Below are 22,107 nucleotides of genomic sequence, written 5' to 3'. Positions count from 1 at the left end.
GCAATTGAGTTTCAGCATACGCACCTTTTACTAGTGCAACTTTTCTACCACCTTCTGTTTGTCTTCAAGACAGGCATTGTATTTCTCTCTCTATCGTTGTCATGGCAGCTGCTAATGTAACTGCACTTATCACTCTTTGTGATAAGCTTCTTATCATGAGCTAGTCCATCCAGCCCTCATCTCTATTGTCTCTGGGTGTTGTTATTATTATATTGTCTTTTATTTTTCTTAAATCCCACATATGAATGAGACTATTCTGTGCTTCTCTCCCTCTCTCCCTTTCTCTCTCTTTCTCTCTCTCTGACATTTGCTCAACATAATAGCCTCCATATCTATCCATGTATAAGCAAATTTTGTGACTTCATTTTTTTCTGTAATAGTTTTACATTATTCTATTGTATAGATGTACCACAGTTTATTTTTATTTTTGGGTCACACCCGGCAGCGCTCAGGGGTTACCTTTGGCACTGCGCTCAGAAATCGCCCTTGGCAAGCTCAGGGGACCATATGGGATGCCGGGAATCAAACTGGAGTCCTCCCGGGGTTGGTGGCATGCAAGGCAAATGCCCTATTGCTATCTCTCTTGCCAATACTACTGTTTCTTTAGCCACTCATTTGTTCTTGGGCATATGGGTTGTTTCCACATTCTAGCTATTGTAAATAGTGCTGCTATGAACATAGGAGTGCAGAGGACATTATTGTATTCTGACTTTTAGAAAATTCTGTATAAAAACTTTATCTTGTAATTAGTGGGAGCAAACATTAATTAATTTTCCCAAGTGGGCTGATTTTCTTTATTAGTTAAAATGTTCATGTACTTTTTCTTCTCTTATTCAATACCTACTTTTTGTTGTATTTTTGTCGTTGTTGTTTTTTGGGTCACACCCAGTGACGTACAGGGGTTACTCCTGTCTATGCACTCAGAAATCGCTCCTGGGATGCCTGGGAATTGAACCATTGTATGCTAGCATGGGCAGGCAGATGCCTTACCACTAGTGCCACTGCTCCAGTCCTTAATCCAATACCTACTAATTAAAATTAAAATGTTGAATCAACTTTGTTTTTGGAGATAAATCTTATGTGAATAATATATTGATACTTATAAAATTTATTTTTATGGACCAGAGAGATTGCATGGATGTAGGGCGTTTGCCTTGCATGCAGAAGGACAGTGGTTCAAATACCTGCCTCCCATATGGTCCCCTGTGCCTGCCAGGAGCCATTTCTGAGCTTAGAGCCAGGAGTAACCCATGAGTGCTGCTGGGTGTGACCTAGAAATCAAAAATAAAAGGAAAAATAAATAAAAAATAAAATCCCTATGAGTGATCACTATTTTAAATTTTTTTAAAAATTTGGCCACACCTAGCACTACTTAGGGATTACTCCTGGCTCTGAACTCAGGAATACACTCCTGACAGTGCTTATGGAACACCTGGGATGCCAGGGATTGAACTCAAGCAAGATACTATTTCATCAGCCCTTAGATTGTGATACTCATATAGTAAAGGATTCAACTCCCCAGTTTGTTCAGGGTCTTCAAATTAATTTTGTGAAAAATATTGATTTATTAAATTATGTTAAAAATCTTATAGCAGGAGCCAGAGCGATAGCACAGTGGGTAGGGAGTTTGGCATCCCATATAAATCTGCACCTTCCAGGAGTAAATATCTGAGTCCAGAACCAAAAGTAAGCCCTGAGCACCTGAGCATTGGATGTGGCCCCCATATACTGTAGAAACAACAACAAATTTGTAACTCTAAAATTTATTTTTTTGTTTTTTGTTTGTTTGTTTGTTTTTGGGCCACACCTGGCATTGCTCAGAGGTTACTCCTGGCTGTCTGCTCAGAAATAACTCCTGGCAGGCACGGGGGACCATATGGGACACCGGGATTTGAACCAACCACCTTTGGTCCTGGATTGGCTGCATGCAAGGCAAATGCCGCTGTGCTATTTCTCCGGGCCCTAAAATTTATTTTGTATTTATTATTTGAAGATAATATGACCTCAAATAATGAATCAAGAAGTGCTTTCTTGGGGCCAGAGAGACAGCATAAAGGTAAGGTATTTGCCTTGCACGCAGAAGGTCGGTGGTTCGAATCCTGGCATCTCATATGGTCCCCCGAGCCTGTGAGGAGTGATTTCTGAGTGTAGAGCCAGGAATAACCCTGAGAGCTGCCGGGTGTGACCCAAAAACCAAAGAAGAAGAAGAAGAAGAAGAAAGAAGAAGAAAGGAAGAAGAAAGAAAAAGAAGAAATAAGAAGAAAGAAGAAAGAGGAAGAAAGAAGAAGAAAGAAGAAAGAAGGAAGAAGAGAAGGAAGAAGGAAGAAGCAGAAGAAGGAAAAAGAAAGAAGAAGAAGGAAGAAGAAAGAAGGGAGAAGAAGGAGGAAGAAGAAGAAGGAAGAAGGAAGAAGAAAGGAGAAGGAAGAAGAAGGCAGAAGAAAGAAGGAGGAAGAAGGAAAAAGAAGGAAGGAGGAAGAAGAAGAAGGAAGAAGGAAGGAGAAGAAGAGAGAAGGAAGAAGGAAGAAGAAGAAGAAAGGAGAAGAAGGAAGGAGAAGGAAGAAGGAAGAAGAAAAAAGAAGGAAGAAGAAAGAGAAGAAGGGAGAAGAAGGAAGAAGGAAGGAGAAAGAAGGATGAAGAAGGAAGAAGGAAGAAGAAGAAAGAAGGAAGAATAAGGAAGAAGGAAGAAGGAAGAAGAAGTGCTTTCTTATTTTCTGGAAGTTTGTGGAAATTATTTTTATTTCTAACAATGATCAGTAGAATTTATAAGTGAAATTATTTGAATTTGTGTGTGTTTGCATGGTTTGTGTTTGTGTGTGTGCATGTGTGTGTATTTGTTCCTTTGTGGAGAGATATCACAGACAGTATTCAGGGGACCCAGTGGTTACTGCTGGCCCAGTTGCACTAAACCCAGTACTGCTCAAGTTCACTGGCACTGGGGACCACCAAGGGAAACCCTGGAGGTGCCTACGGCACCATATGATCCTGGGTTGAGAACCTGGAACTTCTGTATAACAGGCATACACTCTAGCCCCACTTTGAGCTATGTCCCTAGTCTTTGTGGAAAGATTCTAAACTATAAACTATCCTTTATTACCTTGATATCAGCTTCACTTTTGTCTCAGAAAAAACTTTTCAAGCTCCATAAAAACACCCAGGGCAGGTTATCCTCACCCTTTCAAACCTACTAACCTCCACATTCCTGTACTTAAACAAAGACACTTTCTTCTCTGTTATACATCTGTTGAGAAGTTTATCAACTTTATTACTGTTTTCAAATAGTTGGTGTTGCATTAATAATTTTATCTCTTCCTTTTCCTGTTTTAATTTTAATTTACTGTTTATCATTGTTTTCTGTCTGCTTTCTCTGTGTTTAATTTTCTCTCAAGTTTCAGTTTTTTAAGGAAGTTTAAATGGAAAACAAAAAAAAAATCCAAAAGATCAACAAAAGCAGAAGTTGGTTCTTTGAAAAAATAAATAAGATCAATGGACCATTGGCAAAACTCAAAAAGAGAGAGAGAAACTTGATAACCCATATTAGAAATGAAAAGGGGATATCAATAGAGATATTGCAGAGATTCAAAGGGTAATCAGAGATTACTTCAAGAAACGTTATGCCATGAAACATGAGAACCTGGAAGAAATTGATAAATTTTTGAACTCTTATAATCTTCCACTGTTGAACAAGGAGGATGTAGCATATCTAAACACCCCAATCATTATTGAGGAAATTAAAACGGTAATCAAATGTCTCCCCCCAAAAGAAAAGCCCAGGACCAGATGAATTCACTAAAGAATTCTTTCAAACTTTTCGAGAGGAACTACTACCAATCCTGGCCAGGATCTTTCATGAAATTGAAAAAATGGGAACATTCCAGACAGCTTCTATGAAGCCAACATCACCTTGATACTAAAACCAGACAGAGATACAGCCAAAAAGTAAAATTATGCTGAGTGAAGTAAGTCAGAGGAAGAGAGAAAGACGCAGAATGGTTTCACTCATCTATGGGTTTTAAGAAAAATGAAAGACATTTTTAACAGTATCTCAGAGACAAGAGAGATAGGGCTGGAAGGTGCAGCTCATGACATGAAGCTCACCACATAGAGTGATGAGTGCAGTTAGAGAAATAACTACACCGAAAACTATCATATCAATGTGAATGAATAAGGGAAGTAGAAAGCCTGTCTAGAGTACAGGTGTGGGGGGGGTGGGGAGGAGGGAGATCTGGGAAATTGGTGGTGGGAATCTTGCACTGGTGAAGGAGTTGTTCTTTATATGACTGTAATCATACAACTACAATCATATTTGTAATCACGGTGTTTAAATAAAGATAAAAAAGAAAATTACAGACAAATAACCTTGATGAATACAGATGCAAAGATCCTCAATAAAATTCTGGCAAATAGAATTCAATGCCTTAGCAAGAAGATCATTCACTATGATCAAGTAGGTTTCATCCCAGGAATGCAAGGATGGTTTAACATTCATAAATCCATCAACATAATACACAATATCAACAAGAAGAAAAATAAAAATCACATGATCATATCAGTAGATGCAGAGAAAGCCATTTGATAAGGTTCAACACCCATTCTTGATAAAAACTCTCAGCAAGATGGGAATGAAAGGAACCTTTCTCAATCTAGTCAAGGCCATCTATCACAAGCTAATGGAAAGAAACTGACAGCCTTCCCTCTAAACTCCAGTACAAGACAAGGTTACCCGCTCTCACCAATCCTATTTAACATAGTACTGAAAGTACTCGCTATAGTGATTAGACAAGAAAAAGATATCAAGGGAATCCAGATAGGAAAGGAAGAAGTCAAGCTCTCACTGTTTGCAGATGACATGATACTATGCTTAAAAAACCCTAAATATTCTATCAAAAAACTTTTAGAAACAATAAGTGCATATAGCAATGTAGCAGGCTATAAAATTAACACACAGAAATCAATGGGCTTTTTATACATCAGTAATGATAGGGAGGAAATGGATATTAAGAAAACAACCCCATTCACATTAGTCTCACATAAAATCAAATACCTTGGAGTCTACTTGACTAAAGATGTGAAGGACCTATACAAAGAAAACTATAAAACCCTGCTACAAGAAATAAGAGAAGGCACATGGAAATAGAAATCCATACCCTGCTCTTGGATTGGCAGGATTAATATCATTAAAATGACAATACTCCCCAAAGCTTTATACAGATTTAATGCGATCCCTCTAAAGATACCCATGACATTTTTCAAAGAAGTGGATCAAACACTTCTGAAATTCATTTGGAACAATAAACACCCACGAATAGCTAAAGCAATACTTGGGAAAAGAAATATGGGAGGTGTTACTTACCCCAACTTTAAATTGTATTACAAAGCAATAGTTATCAAAACAGCATGGTATTGGAATAAAGACAGACCCTCAGATCAGTGGAACAGGCTTGATTACTCAGAGAATGTATCATCACCTAATTTTTGATAAAGGTGCAAGAAATCCTAAATGGAACAGGGAAGGCCTCTTCAATAAGTGGTCTTGGTACAACTGGCTAGCCACTTGTAAAAGAGCTAACTTAGACCTCCAGTTAATATCATATACAAAGGTAAAATCCAAGTGAATTAAAGAGCTAGATATCAGATCTGAAACCATAAAGTATATAGAACAACATGTAGGTCAAACACTCCATGACATTGAGACTAAAGGTATTTTTAAAGAGGAAACAGCACTCTCCAAACAAGTGAAAGCAGAAAAAATAGATGGGACTATATTAAGCTGAGAAGCTTCTGGACCTCAAAGGAAATAATGCCCAGAATACAAGAGCCACCCACTGAATGGGAGAATCTATTCACCCAATACCCATCAGATAAAGGGTTAATATCCAAAATATACAAGGCACTGACAGAACTTTACAAGAAAAAAAATCTAACCCCATCAAAAAATGGGGAGAAGAAATCAACAGACACTTTGACAAAAAAGAAATACAAATGGCTAAAAGGCACATGAAAATATGCTCCACATCGCTAATCATCAGGGAGATGCAAATCAAAACAACTATGAGGTACCATCTCACGCCACAGAGACTGGCACACATCACAAAGAATGAGAACAAGCAGTGCTGGCGGGGCTGTGGAGAGAAAGGAACTCTTATTCACTGCAGGTGGGAATGCTATCTGGTCCAACCTTTGTGGAAAGCGATATGGAGTTTTCTCCAAAAGCTGGAAGTTGAGCTCCCATATGACCCAGCTATACCACTCCTAGCGAGATATCCTAGGAACACAAAAATACAATACAAAAATCCCTTTCTCACACCTATATTCATTGCAGCGTTGTTTACAATAACCAGACTTTGGAAACAGCCAAGATGCCCCTCAATAGATGAATGGTTAAAGAAACTATGGTACATATACACAATGGAATATTATACAGCCATTAGAAGAGATGATGTAATGAAATTTTCCTATACATGGATGTATATGGAATCTATTATGCTGAGTGAAATAAGTCAGAGGGAGAGACAAACACAGAATGGTCTCACTCATCTATGGATTTTGAGAAAAATGAAAAATATTTGTGTAATTATTCTCAGAGACAAAATAGAGGAGGGCTGGAGGGTCCAGCTCCTTACATGAAGCTCACCACAGGGATCGTTTAGTGCAGTCACAGAAATAATTACACTGAGAACTATCATATTAAAATGTGACTGAATGAGGGAAGTAGAAAGCATGTCTAGAGTACAGGCCTGAGTGGGGTGGGGAGAAAGAACACTTGGGATATTGGTCATGGGAATGTTGTACTGGTGAAGGATTTTAATTATATATATCTATATCTATATCTATATATATTAAAAAATAAAAAAAGAAAAAAAAGATAAGGCCTCCCAATTCTTACCACAGGCTGTGTTCTTTACACTGATTGTACAGAAAGAGGAGGTGCAGTAAATGCACCCCATATACACCTCAACCCAGGTGCTTTGCCTGGTCTGTATTGTGAATTGGGGGACAAAAAATAAATATTTCACTCGTGATTTTTCTTGTCTTTTTAAGCATTTAATGCTATGTATTTTCCTCTAGGAACTGGTTTAGCTGGATCCCACATATTTTGATAAAATATTTTTATTCAACTAAAAATATCTTCCAATTTCTCTCGTGACTCCTGCTTTGACCTGTGAGTTATTTAGCAGTATGCTTTTTAATTTTGAAATGTTCAGGGATTTTTCCAGATAACTTTCTGTTTTTCATTTTTCATTTAATTCTGTTAAGTCACAGACATAATTTGTATAATCCAGTTCTTTCAGAATTGTGAGATATTTTTTATGGTTTAGAACATAATCTACTCGGTAAATGTTTTGTGTGTACTTAAAAATGTTTATTCATTTTCAAAATGGAACTAATTATTGGACTGCCTCAGGGGATTTCTGTGAAGATTAAATGAGGTAATACTAACAAGTGTTTAGGAGAATATGGCTAATGGGAAACATGAAAAAATGTTAACCACTTTTTATTATTATAGTTGTTTTCTTCCCCACCCAAGAACATAATAATATTATTTAATTTCTTATTTTAAGTCTCTTTTAAGGTTAATATTTTTTTCATATAAATATGACATTTTGCTTGTTAACTTTGTTTTAAAATATTTTGTTGTGGATACCGTTTCAACAATACTAAGACATTGTTATATATTTGATGTGATTATTTTCTGAAGTTTATCATCAGTTTTAATTTTTTGGTTATTTGGTTATTTTTTAGTTTTAGACACTGATACTAGCTACAAATACAAGTAATTTGTTTTCGATATATTTTAAAAATCATGTTTCTAATTTATTTTTTATTTTAATCATATTGAGCACACTCAAATTATATTATTAGAATAGTTGTAGATATGTTTCTATTCTTTCTGACTTTCAAAATTCTTAACATTTGTACCAATAATGGTTTCTTGGCTATTGACTAGTTAATAATAAAATATTAAAAATAATTATTTTATTGCATTTTAATAAATATTTAGCATTTTTATATATAGTAAAGTAGTGGTTGAACATATTTTCATTAATTTATTTATTTCATGTTTTACATGATTTCCTAAGAATATTGAATGATCCTTGTAAAAAAAGATTAGTGGTTAGGGTGTATATTGCTAAGTTATTAGTTTTTATTTAGAACATATGTGTCTATATTCAAGAATAAACTAGTATATAATTTTTCTTTCTGACATTTGCTAGGATTTAATGTTAACTTCTAAAAATAAGTTATAAAGCTTTCCCTTCTTCACTTGGCATTATTTATTTTACTAAATCTGAATTTAATTAAAAATTTTCAGTTCGAAATATTTTTCTCCTATAGCTATCTTATAGATACATCTATATCTATATCTATATCTATTTTTTGGTTTTGGGCCACACCTGGTGAAGCTCAGGGGTTACTCCTGGCTATGCTCTCAGAAATCGCTCCTGGCTTGGAGGATCGACCATTCTGGACGCTGGAGGATAGAACCATAGTCCATCCTAAACTTGTGCCACTGCTCTGGCCCAAGATGCATATATGTTTTAATATTTTCATCAATGTTATAAAATTATCCTCATTAATAAATTTACACACTTTATAACAGATAATTATGTTTTCATAATATTCATTAATTTGTATTTATTGCCTTTAAAATATATGATATAATTTTTTTTTTTTTTTTTTTTTGGTTTTTGGGCCACACCCAGTGACGCTCAGGGGTTACTCCTGGCTATGCGCTCAGAAGTCGCTCCTGGCTTGGGGGACCATATGGGATGCCGGGGGATCGAACCGCGGTCCGTCCTAGGCTAGCGCAGGTAAGGCAGGCACCTTACCTTTAGCGCCACCGCCCGGCCCCGATATAATTTTTTTTTTTTTTTTTTTTTGGTTTTTGGGCCACACCCGTTTGATGCTCAGGGGCTACTCCTGGCTATGCGCTCAGAAGTCGCTCCTGGCTCGGGGGACCATATGGGACACCGGGGGATCAAACCGCGGTCCGTCCTACGCTAGCGCTCGCAAGGCAGACACCTTACCTCTAGCGCCACCTTCCCGGCCCCATATGATATAATTTTATGAATTATTTTTTTATAATGAATCGCAAAGATTTTTCTATATAAAATATTTACTGTTGTTTCTTTATTATTGGATTATAATTGATTTGATATAGATATTTCCATATCTACTTTTTATCTTTTCTTTTTTATGTATCAAATTGAAGATTCTTTGATTTTTAAATTGACTTCATTAAGTCTTTTTGGGGCCACACCCTGAGATGTTCAGGTCTTACTCCTTGCTCAGGGATCATTCCTGGTGGGATTCAAAGGGCCATAAGTTGTAGGGAAGTGATTGAATCCATACCCATCTTGTGCAAGTCAAGTGTTCTATCCACTGTACTATTGCTCTGGCTGCTCATTGTTTTAGTTTTTATGTGTATATTTTTTATACTTCAAGCAACACAGTAATGGTATTTTTGGCTAAATAATTTTATAGACTCATTTGTCAAAATTTTAAAGGTGATAGTCACACACATGTGTATTGCCAAAATTGACAAGATATTTCTTTTGTGTCTTTCATCTTGATTCATTTTTAGTTTTCCAGAAAGTATAAGTGAGTCAAATATTTGCTGAGGAGCTTTTGCACATAAATTTCTTTGTTGCATAAGAGCAACTTTTCTTGGTACAAATTATTGTGTGACAGAAATTTTATTTTGGATAATATACTATGTAGAGTTGTCACAAACAATAATCATATATTGACTTATTGACTCATTTAAATTTATTTCATCTTTTGTCTAGCTGAATACAAGCTAGAATAAGACCCTAGATTTAATGAGTTCTGGAGTGGGCTAAAGGGCAATGAAAAAAATGTGTATACTATTGTAAAACAAAGAGAGATTATAGTTATTAGTTGGTAACTTGGGGTATATGCAGTCTGTGTTAAATTTTTGTTTCTCTCCCTGAGTACAAATGGTTTATTTGGAAGACAGGAAATAGACATCAAAGAAGAGGAAGATGAAACAGGAAGGGAAGAAAACGGAGAACCTCTCAGGTTTCTGGTAGGTAGTGGAAAAAAATGCCTGAAAATTTTTATGTTTTATGGGGATGAGACAATGAAGGAATATATTCACTAACTGACCGTTTTCATTTGTTAAGAGCTATAGCCGGGAATTATTTTTTCCAGCTTCTTCATGATTGTTCTATGAAAAAAGATAATTATTGAAGCATCTCTGCTGGCAGAAAAACATTTCATAAGCTTATATAAGGACCAATTTTGCAAAGTATAGGTGAAACATTACCCATTTTTTGCTTTTTGTGTATGTGTGTTTGTTGGGGGCACACCTGGCAGTGCTTAGTTAGGCATTACACCTGGTTCTGGTCTTAGAGATCATTTCTATCAGGATTGGAGGCCCATATGAAGAGCTGAAGATCAAACTCTGGTTGGCTGTGTGCAAAGCTGTATTTTCTATCTTTATGACCCCATCTCTTTTTTACTTGTTTGTTTAAACAAGGAGAAGTTATTAAAAATTTTTAAAGGACTGGCATTAGGTTATCTACAAATATTCTAAAGTAAGATTGACTTGAACAAGAAAGTACATACAAAGACAAGTTTGAGTGCTCGCTTATGCAGCACATATACTAAAATTGGAACAATACAGAGAAGATTAGCATGGCCCCTGTGCAAGGACGACACGCAGATTCGTGAAGAGTTCCATATTTTTAAACATACTGTATTCGTTCCTAAAAAAAAAAAAAGACAAGTTTGAAGGTCATTGTACCTATCTAACTAAAAGATGATTGCTTGAACAAAAGGATGCCCAAGGAGATGGGAAAGAGAGAAAATGATTCAGAGGCAAGTGCAAAATAAATCTTTTGCAATTTTACTTTTTGAGGTAATTGACAGAAACCAACATGAATTGGCAGAACATCTCTACTTACTTATAGGATACAATGATGCCTCCAAAAAAATGAAAGCATATATACCTAGTATATACCTAGGACTTAGAAAGTGCTAAGACTTAGAAATCAATAAATGAAAAGTTTTAGAAAAATTATATAGTACCTTGTATTTATTTGTTTGTTTATTGATTCATAAATTTTGGTTTTAGGACCATATCTGGTAGTGTTTAGGAGTTACTCCCAGTCTGTGTTTTCTGTCACTTATGGCAATGTTTGGAGGACAGATGTTGCTGTGTTGGGAACAAAACCTGAGCCTCTTTCATGTGAAGCATACATTTGTTGAGAACTTTAAATCTGCATCTTTATTCAACCTAGTAGTCTGTTTCTAGTCTCTCATTTCTGTTTCCCCAAATTTCATAGTTATATTCTCCAACTATGCAGACTGGCTTCACCTATCCACAAATATATATGATGCAAGATAGCCATCACATACTTCCCACATTTCTACGGGTATTTCATTCAAAGAAAGGCAGCAAACAAAAATAAACTTGTAAAATCTTTATTTTCAGTTCTAAGATTATGTAATTTTTATTTTTAAATTAAAAATTTTTGTTTTGGTCACACCTGGTGATATTTAGAGATTACTACTAGCTCTGCTCCAAGGAATTACTCCTGGTAGTGCTTAGTGGACTAAGTGGGATTCCAGGGATTAAACCCAGGTCAGCCACATGCAAGGCAGATGTCCTACTATCCTCTCAGCCCCTGAGTTCTAAGTTTAAGTTCGTAAGAGCATGAATTGGGTTGGTCCAATTTGAGATCATTTAAAGAGGATTGAAGGTTAGAACAAAATTCTGGGGACTCACCATAATGGGTAGAGAAGGATTTTGTCTATTTCACCAACTCTAGGTCTATGTGGTTCTGATCTATAGGTTGACAGAGGCACAAATAGTTTAAACTTTAGGCAGCAATGATTAATCATGCATCTTAAGGATATAATACTAGGTAATTTAATATAATACTAGGTCATTGACCATACATACACAGAATGAAGATATGAAATCCTTTTCTTATAAGAAATAACATGCATAAAGGTGATGGATTAGGAGAGGTTTGTGAGCATCACTGAAGTAGAGATTGGTCACAGTTTGCAGACTGGAGTCATGGGTTGACTTTTCTTCAGTTCATTGCTTAGTACCATACTGTCAATGCCCAATTTAATGTCTACATTAGTCAGTTTTCAATAAGTGCTCATTAAATGAATCTTGCCTTATCTATGTTCCAATTTAAATTTTCCCTTCAATTTTTCTGTCCTGTAGATGGCACTCTTCCATAGTTTACAGAAGCAACTCAGGCATTCGCCCTCCCTTGTTTTTTCACTAGTGGAAAATTGCTGAAATATTCTGTATCTCAATTACCTTGTCCATAAAATATAGTATAACCAAATTTATCTCATAACAGTTGGTAGAGTTCAAGTAAAGTGTGTACTCAGTTTTAACTTAGTAAATTTATATTTATGACCTGATGTGATTATATATTTTATTAGTAGTAAATTATTGCTTAATTAGAGTAATATCTATGTATTCATGTCATTGTTTTGGCCAGAAATCTTTTTTTTTTTGTTCTTTGGGCTACACCAGTAATGCTCAGGGGTTACTCCTGGCTATTTGCTCCTGGCTTGGGAGACCATCTGTGATGCCTGGGATTGAACCTAGAACTGTTTTAGGTTAGCGTGTGCAAGGCATACTCTCTACCACTTGCACCACCATTGGCCAGAAATCTTTAATGGTACTGTAGTGTGTTATTGAGAGAACATCCAAATCTTGATTGAATACTGAATTCTCTTTTGAGAAACTTGCTCTTCTCTATTCTGAGGCTAAGTGTTTTAGAAGGGGTGTCTACTCTTAGTAGTAACCCTGGAGGCTTATGTCAACATCTGTATTTCATTTCCCTAATCATAGGTAATTGATTGAGTCAGGAATTCCAACCAAAAATAAAGCAGTGAATAATTATATAGTTCATGTACTTTATTTATTGTTTAGACTTAAGGTGGGACTTTGTTAAGATGCAATCTTAACATTTTATTAAAAATGAAGCTTGCCAATATCATGCCAAATATCTGTGGACAAAAATACAATTATTCTCTCAATAATTAGAAACTCTATTAGTAGGAAATAAGCATTTGTTGTGCCATTAATCAATGCATTTTTGTCCAGTGTAAATAAGCTCTAGGGCAATATGGTTATTTCAGAAAATTAGGGATTCTTTGAATCATTATGTTATGATCCCCAAGGCTATAACTTGTTAAATAATATTTTGCACATAAATTAATTAATATTTTATTACAAACATAGCAAAGGAAAATAATAAGAGTTACTGATCCCGAAAAGCATCCTATGGAATTGAGTTTGCCAATTGTTTTGTGTGGAAATACTTAAGACATTAGTGTGAGACATCAACAAGGGTGGAAGAGGTGGTATGAAACCATAGTATGCTTGAAACTCTACTTAATAGTGTTATACATATGGTGCCCAACTAAAAGTGTAAAAGCAACAATGCATTTATATATATATATATATATTCTGACTTACTTTACTTTTTAGTTTAAGATAAGAAATTATAGAAATACATGATCATTCTTGTATAAAGATGAGCTTAAATTTTATTATTTATGTATTTTCTTTGATTTCTATATTTTTATTATATGAAAAATTTGGAAAAACATGTCCTTTGATACTCATAGAGGAATCACTGGAAGTGAAGACATTTTGGGACCAGACACCTGGTTTCCAATCTCAATTCAACTATTTTATATTCATTGATCTTGAACTACTTTTTGGGGGTGATGGTGGTCACACTCAATGATGTTCAGAATTTATACCTGGCTGTCTGCTTAGGGATTATTCTTTGTGGGGCTTAGGTGACCATATGTGATACCAGGGTTCAAACCTGGGTCAGTCTCATATAAAGCAAACACTCTTACCAACTGTCCTATTTCTCTGATTCCTGAACTACTTATTGAGCTCATTTTGTTTGTTTGTTTCTGAAAATTGAGAGTGATAACAGGACCTCTGAGAGAGATGTGCAAAGAGTAGAGACTATACATATGGAACTTTTGGAGAAACCAAAATGATTATAGTGTAGGGAGCCAGATTCCCCCTCACAGTCTTGGCATAAGCACAGCCATCTTGTAGCAAACTGCCATTTTATAACAGGCCTGTCCTTTAATTGAGCTATACATTGTGTACGTGCCAACTGGCCATGAGTTGACGCAGATCAAAAGAACCATAAGGTCACACTCTTCTGGCTCAGGAAACTCAGACCTATAGATAGAGCATTTGGTGTGATAATAGGATGTTCCTCAGGAAACTTGAATTAAATTAACAGGCACATGCCAAACCTTTTGAACTGCATGATGACAAATGCTTGCTAGACAAATGTTTGCATTGTCCCCTCCTCCCTTTGTGTAAAAACTATATAAGTCATGGCATTTCAAAAATAAATTGACGCCATAATCAGAATCCTTGGAGATCCCCTTTTCCCCACCCATTTCCTTTCAGGTGCAGACCCTTTCCACGACCACGAATAAACTGAAGCTGCTGGCCGGCACAGTTGGTGCCGGACATGCTGCGTGGAAAATGGTCTCCACGGGACACCGAAAGTACCCTATGGGCCTCTCCAGAAAGCTTGGAAAAGGTAAGATCTCACATAATTTTCATTGTGTCCAATAAGAATGGGTCAAGAATTGTCTAAAGAGGCGCAGTTTATAGCTGTCGTCAAGCAAACTCTCAGGGAAAAAGGTATAAGAATTAAAAAGAAAAATCTCTTGGAATTCTTTCTCTTTATTCATAAGAAATGTCCTTGGTTCTCCATTGGCGGTCCCAGGAAAACAACCCAGATTAGTAGCCAAGCGTGGCAAAAAGTGGGCCGCGAAATTAATCTCCTCCTTGCAGAGGAGGGTCTTCATGATGACAATATTTCTAACATTCTCTCCTCTTACTGGAGTCTCATTCGTGACATCATTGATGTCACAGAAACTGATCCTAAACACAAACATTTCCTTTCGGTCACTCTCCACCACTTTTCTCACTCTGCCTCTCCCTCCCCTATTCCACTCATCTCCTCGGTTCCCCTTGCCACCCTTGTCAGTCGCTCCTGTCAAGTCCCCCCATTTTCAGAACTCTGTTAACTTCCTCCTTCAAAAAAGATCTATCCTGTCCTCTCTGACCTTCCTCCGCCCAATAAACCCCTTGACACGGGTGATGCAGCCACTTTGGAGGATGAGGCGACCCGCTACTGTCACTCCGACTGGCCGCTGAGCTCCCTTGCTTCTGCTCCTATGCCACTTTCGCACCTTTTTATTTCAAAAACCCTCCCCCTATTAGCTTTCTGGGACTCACTCACACTGCCGCTATGGCTGCTTGGAGGTACGTCCCTTTAAGGGACCTCCCTTGACACCTATTTTCCAGATAGTCCAGGATGCCCAGGAAGACTATACTGAGTTCGTTAGTCACCTTTTAGAAGCCACCAAGCGCACCCTGGGTGAATAGACTTGCGATAACGATCTGATGAAACAACTTGCATATGAAAATGCAAACTCTGTCTGTAGAGATATTCTTCGAGGCAAATATAAACATAAAACTTTAAATGATATTATTAGGCTCTGTCAGGATGCTGACCCCATTGCTACTCGCTTGTCTCAAGCCTTTGGAGTTGCGGTTGGAGCTGTCTTAATTAAAAACGCACCACAGCAAGGGCAACCCCCGCCCCTTGCTCAGTCATGCTCTTTTTATTCTTCATTTTCTTTCTTATGATCAAGATGGCCAATCTGCCTCGCACAGACTTTGGCATCCTGCCACTGCCACCTCTTTTAAACAAGTCCTTTGGAAGAATCCACTTTTGGGATCCTGGCAAGGACCTCACCCAGTCCTCATTTGGGGCAAGGGACATGCCTGCTTCCACGACCCTGTTTTCAACAATACTCGTTGACTCCTGAACGTCTTATCAAACTCTTTAACCCACCCAGAGCTCCCTGCCCTGAGGTTAACCCTTCTCTTTCAGATGTTGCTAAAAGCCCTCCAACCAACCCCAATCCTCCAGCTGCGACTGCTGATGCCACCTCCTCTCCTTCCGGCTCTTCTGCTTCTTCTCGAGACACCTCTCCTTCATCTCCTGATGGCTGCCGCTGCCACCAAAGTTCCAGGCAAATATCAGATCTACAATTATACCTGGCAAGTCATCAACCAGGCTGGTGATATTGTCAACTCTTCCACAACTATTGCCGCATTCCCCAGGTTCCCTACACTGGAAGTCGACCTCTGCACACTCACCCTCAGCGCTGGACCTTGGTGGGGCACTCCCACTCATTTCTGGCCTCAACCACACCTGGTCAATGTTGCTGTTGTCATGGGTGACCCTAAATACAACCCCTTGGTTCATGTTGTTTCAGCATTTGCCTTTGCTTCTAAACCTTCCAATTGTGGCAACACCAGCGGTCTGACATCAGCGAGACTGCCATCTATGTTTGCCCCTGACATCACCATCCCGTTCCTGGAATTACAAGTGTGGAGACATTTCTGACTTTTTCTGTGCCTCATGGGGCTGTGAAACCACTGGGGATGGTTACTGGAACCCTACCTTGATTGGGACTATATTACTGTCAAAAAGAAAACCCCGGGACCCCAGACTGCTCGAGAATGTACTCATGCCTGGTGTAATCCCCTCTTGATCTCCTTTACTACCAAAGCCGATACAATTATAATAAGTTTTCCACTGGTCTTACATGGGGACTCAGACTTTACAAAAAGCCTTCTACAACTGGACTTCTTTTCACCATTCGCCTTCAACAATCCTTTCCCCAATACCAATGCGTGGCTGTTGGCCCTAATCCCTTCTTCAACCCACCCCACCCCTTCTCTGCCCCATCCTTTACCTCTCTTCTCCTTCCCCCTCTTCTCTTTCTTCCCCCTTTCTTCCCCGCACCCCTTCCCCTCCTTCCACTCCTTCCCCCTACTTTCACCCCACCATGCCCCCGGAGCCCCCTTCCTCGGCACAACTATTGTTTGATATGGTTAACACCTCTGCCGTTGCTTTGTCTGACCACCATTATGATCACTGTTGGATTTGTTTCTTTCTCCAACAACTTACTCTGACAACTTACTCTTTCCAATACATCTTCTTTCCTCCGTTGGAACTTTGATCACCCTGCTTCCAAGTTGTTGGCTCAGGCCTTTGTCTCCTTGGCCCCCCTTAAACTCCCCTCCTCTGGAACTCGAATCTGTTTGTAACACCTCCCTTACTGTCTCTCCTCAATCCTAGTATCTCATTGCCCCTGCACCTCTGTTCTTCACTTGCTCCTCTGGCCTAACCCTCCACATTATTGTTCCTGCTTTCCTTAAGGATCATGATTACTGTGTCCTTGTTCTTCTCTTCCGTTTTACTATTTGCTCCCCCGATGACTTTCTCTGGTATCACTCCCCCGAAACCCTTTCTAGAGCCCATAGGGAGCCTGTTACAGCCATTACTCTTGCTGTTGTTCTCGGTCTTGGTGCCGTGGGCACTAGCACCAGCATTGCTGCCCTAGTTACTGCTCAACAAAACTTGGACTTTCTCTCCCTAAAGGTTCAGCAAGACATCAAAACCGTTCAAACTGCTCTTAATGCTCTTGAACAATCACTGTCCTCCCTTGCAGAAATGGTTTTGCAAAACTGCTGCAGTCTCAACCTCGCCTTTTTCAAGGAGGGGGGAGTCTGCATGGCTCTCAAGGAAGAATGTTGTTTTTATAAAGATAAGACTGGTATTGTTAGAGACAGTGTTAAAGAGCTAGAAAAAAGCCTTGAGGAATGGAACCAAGTTACTACACAAAGTGAGTCCTGGTTCAAAAATTGGTTTTCAACTTCTCCATGGCTCACTACCCTCGTTCCCACCATTAAGGGACCCTTATTGGGTTTCTCTGCCTCATCTCATTTGGGCCATGGGGCTTTAGAAAATTAACAGATTTTGTTAAACATCAAGTGGACAGTGCCACAAAAAAACATGTAGCAGTTCATTACCAGCAATTGGCCTTCATTTCATCTGAATCTTTAGATTTTGAAGAATTTCAGACTCTTGCAGATCAGGCTTCTCCCTGATGGGAATGGCTGCAATGTTGCCCACGACGGGATTAGCTTGGGCCCACAAGGTGGATACAACACTTGCCCTTCTCTTACGTGCCTCTTGTGGCAGCAGCCCAGGCAGCCTAAGACAGACGCATTGCTCATAACTTTGTACTGCCCTTCTGCTTTACTATACTAGAGAGGGGGAACTGTAGGGAGCCAGATTCTCCTTCACAGTCTTGGCATAAGCACAGCCATTTTGTAGCAAACTGCCATTTTCTAACAGGCCTGTCCTTTAATTGTGTACATTGTGTAAGTGCCAAATGGCCATGAGTTGACGCAGATCAAAAGAACCATAAGGTCACACTCTTCTGGCTCAGAAAACTCAGACCTATAGATAGAGCATTTGGCGTGATAATAGGATGTTCCTCAGGAAACTTGTATTAAATTAATAGGCACATGCCAAACCTTTGAACTGCACGATGACAAATGCTTGCTTGACAAATGTTTGCATTGTCCTCTCCTCCTTTGTGTAAAAACTATATAAGTCATGGCATTTCAAAAATAAATTGACACCATAATCAGAATCCTTGGTGGTCCCCTTTTCCCCACCCATTTTCTTTTCAGATGCAGACCTTTTCCATGACCACGAATAAACTGAAGCTGCTGTCCGGCACATTATAGCAAATATTCTTTCCTTCTTTTCTAAATAGTACAGTCGGAGTTATCTTTTAAAAAGGTTTACTATGAAGACATAAATCAAAATGTTAATTATTTTTATTTATTAATTTCTAAGTGATGAGTAGGAGTTTATGTATATTTAGGTTTAATTTTGTTCAATACTAATTAGAAACCAGTCACGCTTATAACTACTCTAATTAGTACATGTGTGGATGATTATAAAAATACCTGTATTTTAGTGCACTATGCATTTAGAACTACAGGATCTTAGAAAATCATAAAATCTTTCTCCTTACATAATATTTATACGTCAATTTCTTGGCACATTTTTCCATTCCAGTGAAGAAATTTTTTTACTTTGCAAGAACTTCTTCATAAAATTTCTTTAAAATATATTCTGTATTACTAATTGTGTTGCTCATATAAGTCATTAGAAAAAGTATGTGTGCAATTATGCTGCAAACAGTAAATTGAATATTTAATCATTGAATATAGTTCGAGAGAAGTTACTTGTCCTTTCAAAATTCTTATTATTGAAGGATTCCCAGAATTCAAATCCTAAGTCTGAAGAAAAAAGTTTTATTCTTTATAGTGAGGTTTTTTAAGTATAAATATCTTAAATGATTTTTATGTGAAAGATATATTATTTTTCCTCTTAGATCTCAGTTCTAACTCTGACAATCAGAAATCATTTTAAAGTCTCCCATTTATGTCCTCTGCCCTGATGGCCATGACCACCTTATGCCAGTTGGATCTTTCCTCAGTTTCCAGCTGGAAAGAGCTGTAGTATCTAAGGAACCTTCTTAAACAGAGGAATAAACATCCAAGTCTGAATTTGTCTGAATACTAATATACTTACAAAAGCGATTTAACTTTTTATTATTCGAGTTGAATGCAGAAGAAATTGCTTCTGAAAGTTAAAACAAGAGCATTGCCTCTCCATTCTAGTAGATGCCCACCATTCCTGTCCCAAATGATGAAAGCAGAAGAAGGTCAAATAGCAAATGATCTCACTTATCTTTGTATATAGAATAGCACTGCCAAGGGTCTGCTCTAGAGTGATAGTACAGTGGGTACTTGTCTCACATGCAGCCTATTTAGATTCTGTCCCTGGTACCCCATATTGTCCCCTGAGCCCTGCAAGAAGTGTTCTCTGAGCACAAAGCCAGGAGTAAGCCCTGAGCTAAGCAGGTTTAATTCCCTCAAAGGAATAGCATGAGAATGCAAAGTAGTAAAGTGGGGCAAACCCTTGGTTCTACATTACAATAAAGAAAAAACTAAGGAAAGAGAGAAATGGAGGGAGGAAGAACAAAGAAGGGGATGTGAGGTAAGAGGAGTTAGGGTTAGGGGACTTGAACAAACTGGGGGTGTAGAGGTTTTAGATAGTCTATATACATGTACAACCATGTTATAAGTCACAGAGCCACCAATCTTGTGGCATGAGATCCAAGCTTCAATAATTAATCTTTAAAAATATGCCCATTTAAGGATTTTGGTGGAGAGAAATTGATACTGGTGGTAGTACTGATGTTGGGACATTGTATGCCTGAAAATCTAACGTGGACAAAATTGTAAATCACAGTGCCAAAATAAAAAATTATTTAAAACATTATACACAGGTGATATAAATAAGTATATACATACATATATATATATATATATTTATATCACACACACAACCACCTCAGGATGCAGCCCTGATCACCATCTGAATGACCCTGCTGGTCTCAAACACTACATTTAACTATATAATTCATTCATCTCAAGTGGCAAAGAATCATCTGGAAAAGTCCCAAGTCCTCTAAGCACTAATCCAGGCCCCCTCAACAAAACAAAACAAAACAACAACAACAATAACAAAACCACAGTGCTTTGCTCATTTTGTATAACTAAAAAAATTTGGTCTTCTATTATATTTCTAGATACTTAACACTCCAAACAAGAAATTCATAATATAAATAAAATAAAAATATACTGACCAAATATTACTATAATAATTTTAAGATTATGGTGAATAAACTGCAATTTTTTTTTTGCTTTTCCATTACACAATGTTTATCTTGATTCCTTCTACCTACATAGTAGTTCACAATTTACATGTTCAGTTTTCTTCAGCAGTCTATTAAGTTTTTTTTCATATTATATTTTGGTACTCTCATGGAGTTTACTATGTTAAAAATGTAATTTTATTTTATCTTAAACATCTGGTGTTTTAATAATATATTTCTGTTTGCCCCATACTTCATAAGTACCTATTAGGCATAGATTTTGATTTAGATATCTGAAAATTTTCAGAGCTTCTTATGCAGTGGATAAGTAGTTAGGCATAATAAAAATTTAGTAAATGAATACCTGAATTTTAGGAAGCATTCTATTTTTAATCACATGTGTTTTATATTATTTTTTATGGGGACTCCTAAGTAGTACTCAAGAGGTCTGGGAACCTAGTTGAAAATTTTTGATAGGGAGAGATTTGGGCTACACCTAGTAGTAGTGACTCTGGAGCCAGAGATTAGTTCTGGTGATATTCAAGGGGTGTGGTGTCGGGAGTGCCCTGTAAAGCAAGCTACCTGCTCTATTATCTCTTCAGCCCCAACCTATGGGTAATTCTTGACAATGATGATGATTCTTGGTTCAGTGAAAGGGCCCAAGTATGAAATGTGACCTCAGTCTGATGTCCCAAAGTCTACACCTGGTAATGCTGAGTGGATTAATCTAGGGTCATTTGCATGCTTGGCATGTGTCCTAACTTCTGGCCTATTTTTTAGCTCCTTAGTTATAGGTATATTTGAATGTTTTATAGATCAGTTATTAGTACATTTTTGGTAGTTGGCTCCCAAGTAATTCTCAGGGCACCCACAGCCACTCTTCATAATCTTTGGCTAACTGGGCCAGACTTTTTAGTGTTTGAGCCTAGCAGTGCTATTCAGCTCATTGTGGTGCCAGAGGACAATAGGACTGTGCCTGATAAGTGCCCTTGGAGCCATGTAGAGTCAAGGATCCAACTCAGGGTCTTGTATATGCAAAGCAGATACTTTAATCCTTTGAGCTCTCCCTCTGACTGCACAAGTACATATTAAAAGATTTTATCCAGGATCATATATTATACTGTTAAGACAATTATACTTTTAAACACCCACTAATGCTGTTGGTCTACTCCTGGGTCTGTGCACAATGGATAGTTCTTGTCATTTCTAGGAGATTATGTGGTACCATGAATCGAACCCCATACTCCTGCATGTAAAGCATGTATTTCACTCCAACGAGCTATCACTCTGATCCATGCTTTTATGTATTTCTAAAAAGAAAATAATTGTAATTTTACAGGATTTCAACTAAGGTATTTAGCGACTTGGTTAATTACTATACACCAAGGAAAGAAGTAAAGAATGAAGGAAGGGAGGATGGAAAGAAGGGAGAAAGGGATGGAGGAGGAAAGAAAAAAT

The 22,107-nt window shown here is 37.7% G+C and overlaps 2 non-coding genes across 2 annotated transcripts; both read left to right on the top strand.

Annotated features, from left to right (window-relative positions):
* The first annotated feature begins 6,866 nt into the window (after nt 1-6,866).
* Nucleotides 6,867-6,999, top strand: LOC126010074 (small nucleolar RNA SNORA51). Its single transcript, XR_007496212.1, has one exon. It is a non-coding gene; the product is annotated as a small nucleolar RNA SNORA51 (small nucleolar RNA).
* A 3,605-nt stretch (nt 7,000-10,604) lies between these two features.
* On the top strand, nt 10,605-10,711 carry LOC126010499 (U6 spliceosomal RNA). Its single transcript, XR_007496525.1, has one exon. It is a non-coding gene; the product is annotated as a U6 spliceosomal RNA (small nuclear RNA).
* The last annotated feature ends 11,396 nt before the right edge of the window (nt 10,712-22,107 follow it).

This window comes from Suncus etruscus, chromosome 5 (genome assembly GCF_024139225.1).
Source record: "Suncus etruscus isolate mSunEtr1 chromosome 5, mSunEtr1.pri.cur, whole genome shotgun sequence".
In the NCBI taxonomy this organism is placed as follows: Eukaryota; Metazoa; Chordata; class Mammalia; order Eulipotyphla; family Soricidae; genus Suncus; species Suncus etruscus.
Note: the sequence above shows the minus strand (reverse complement) of the source record. Positions and strands in the feature narration are given on the sequence as shown.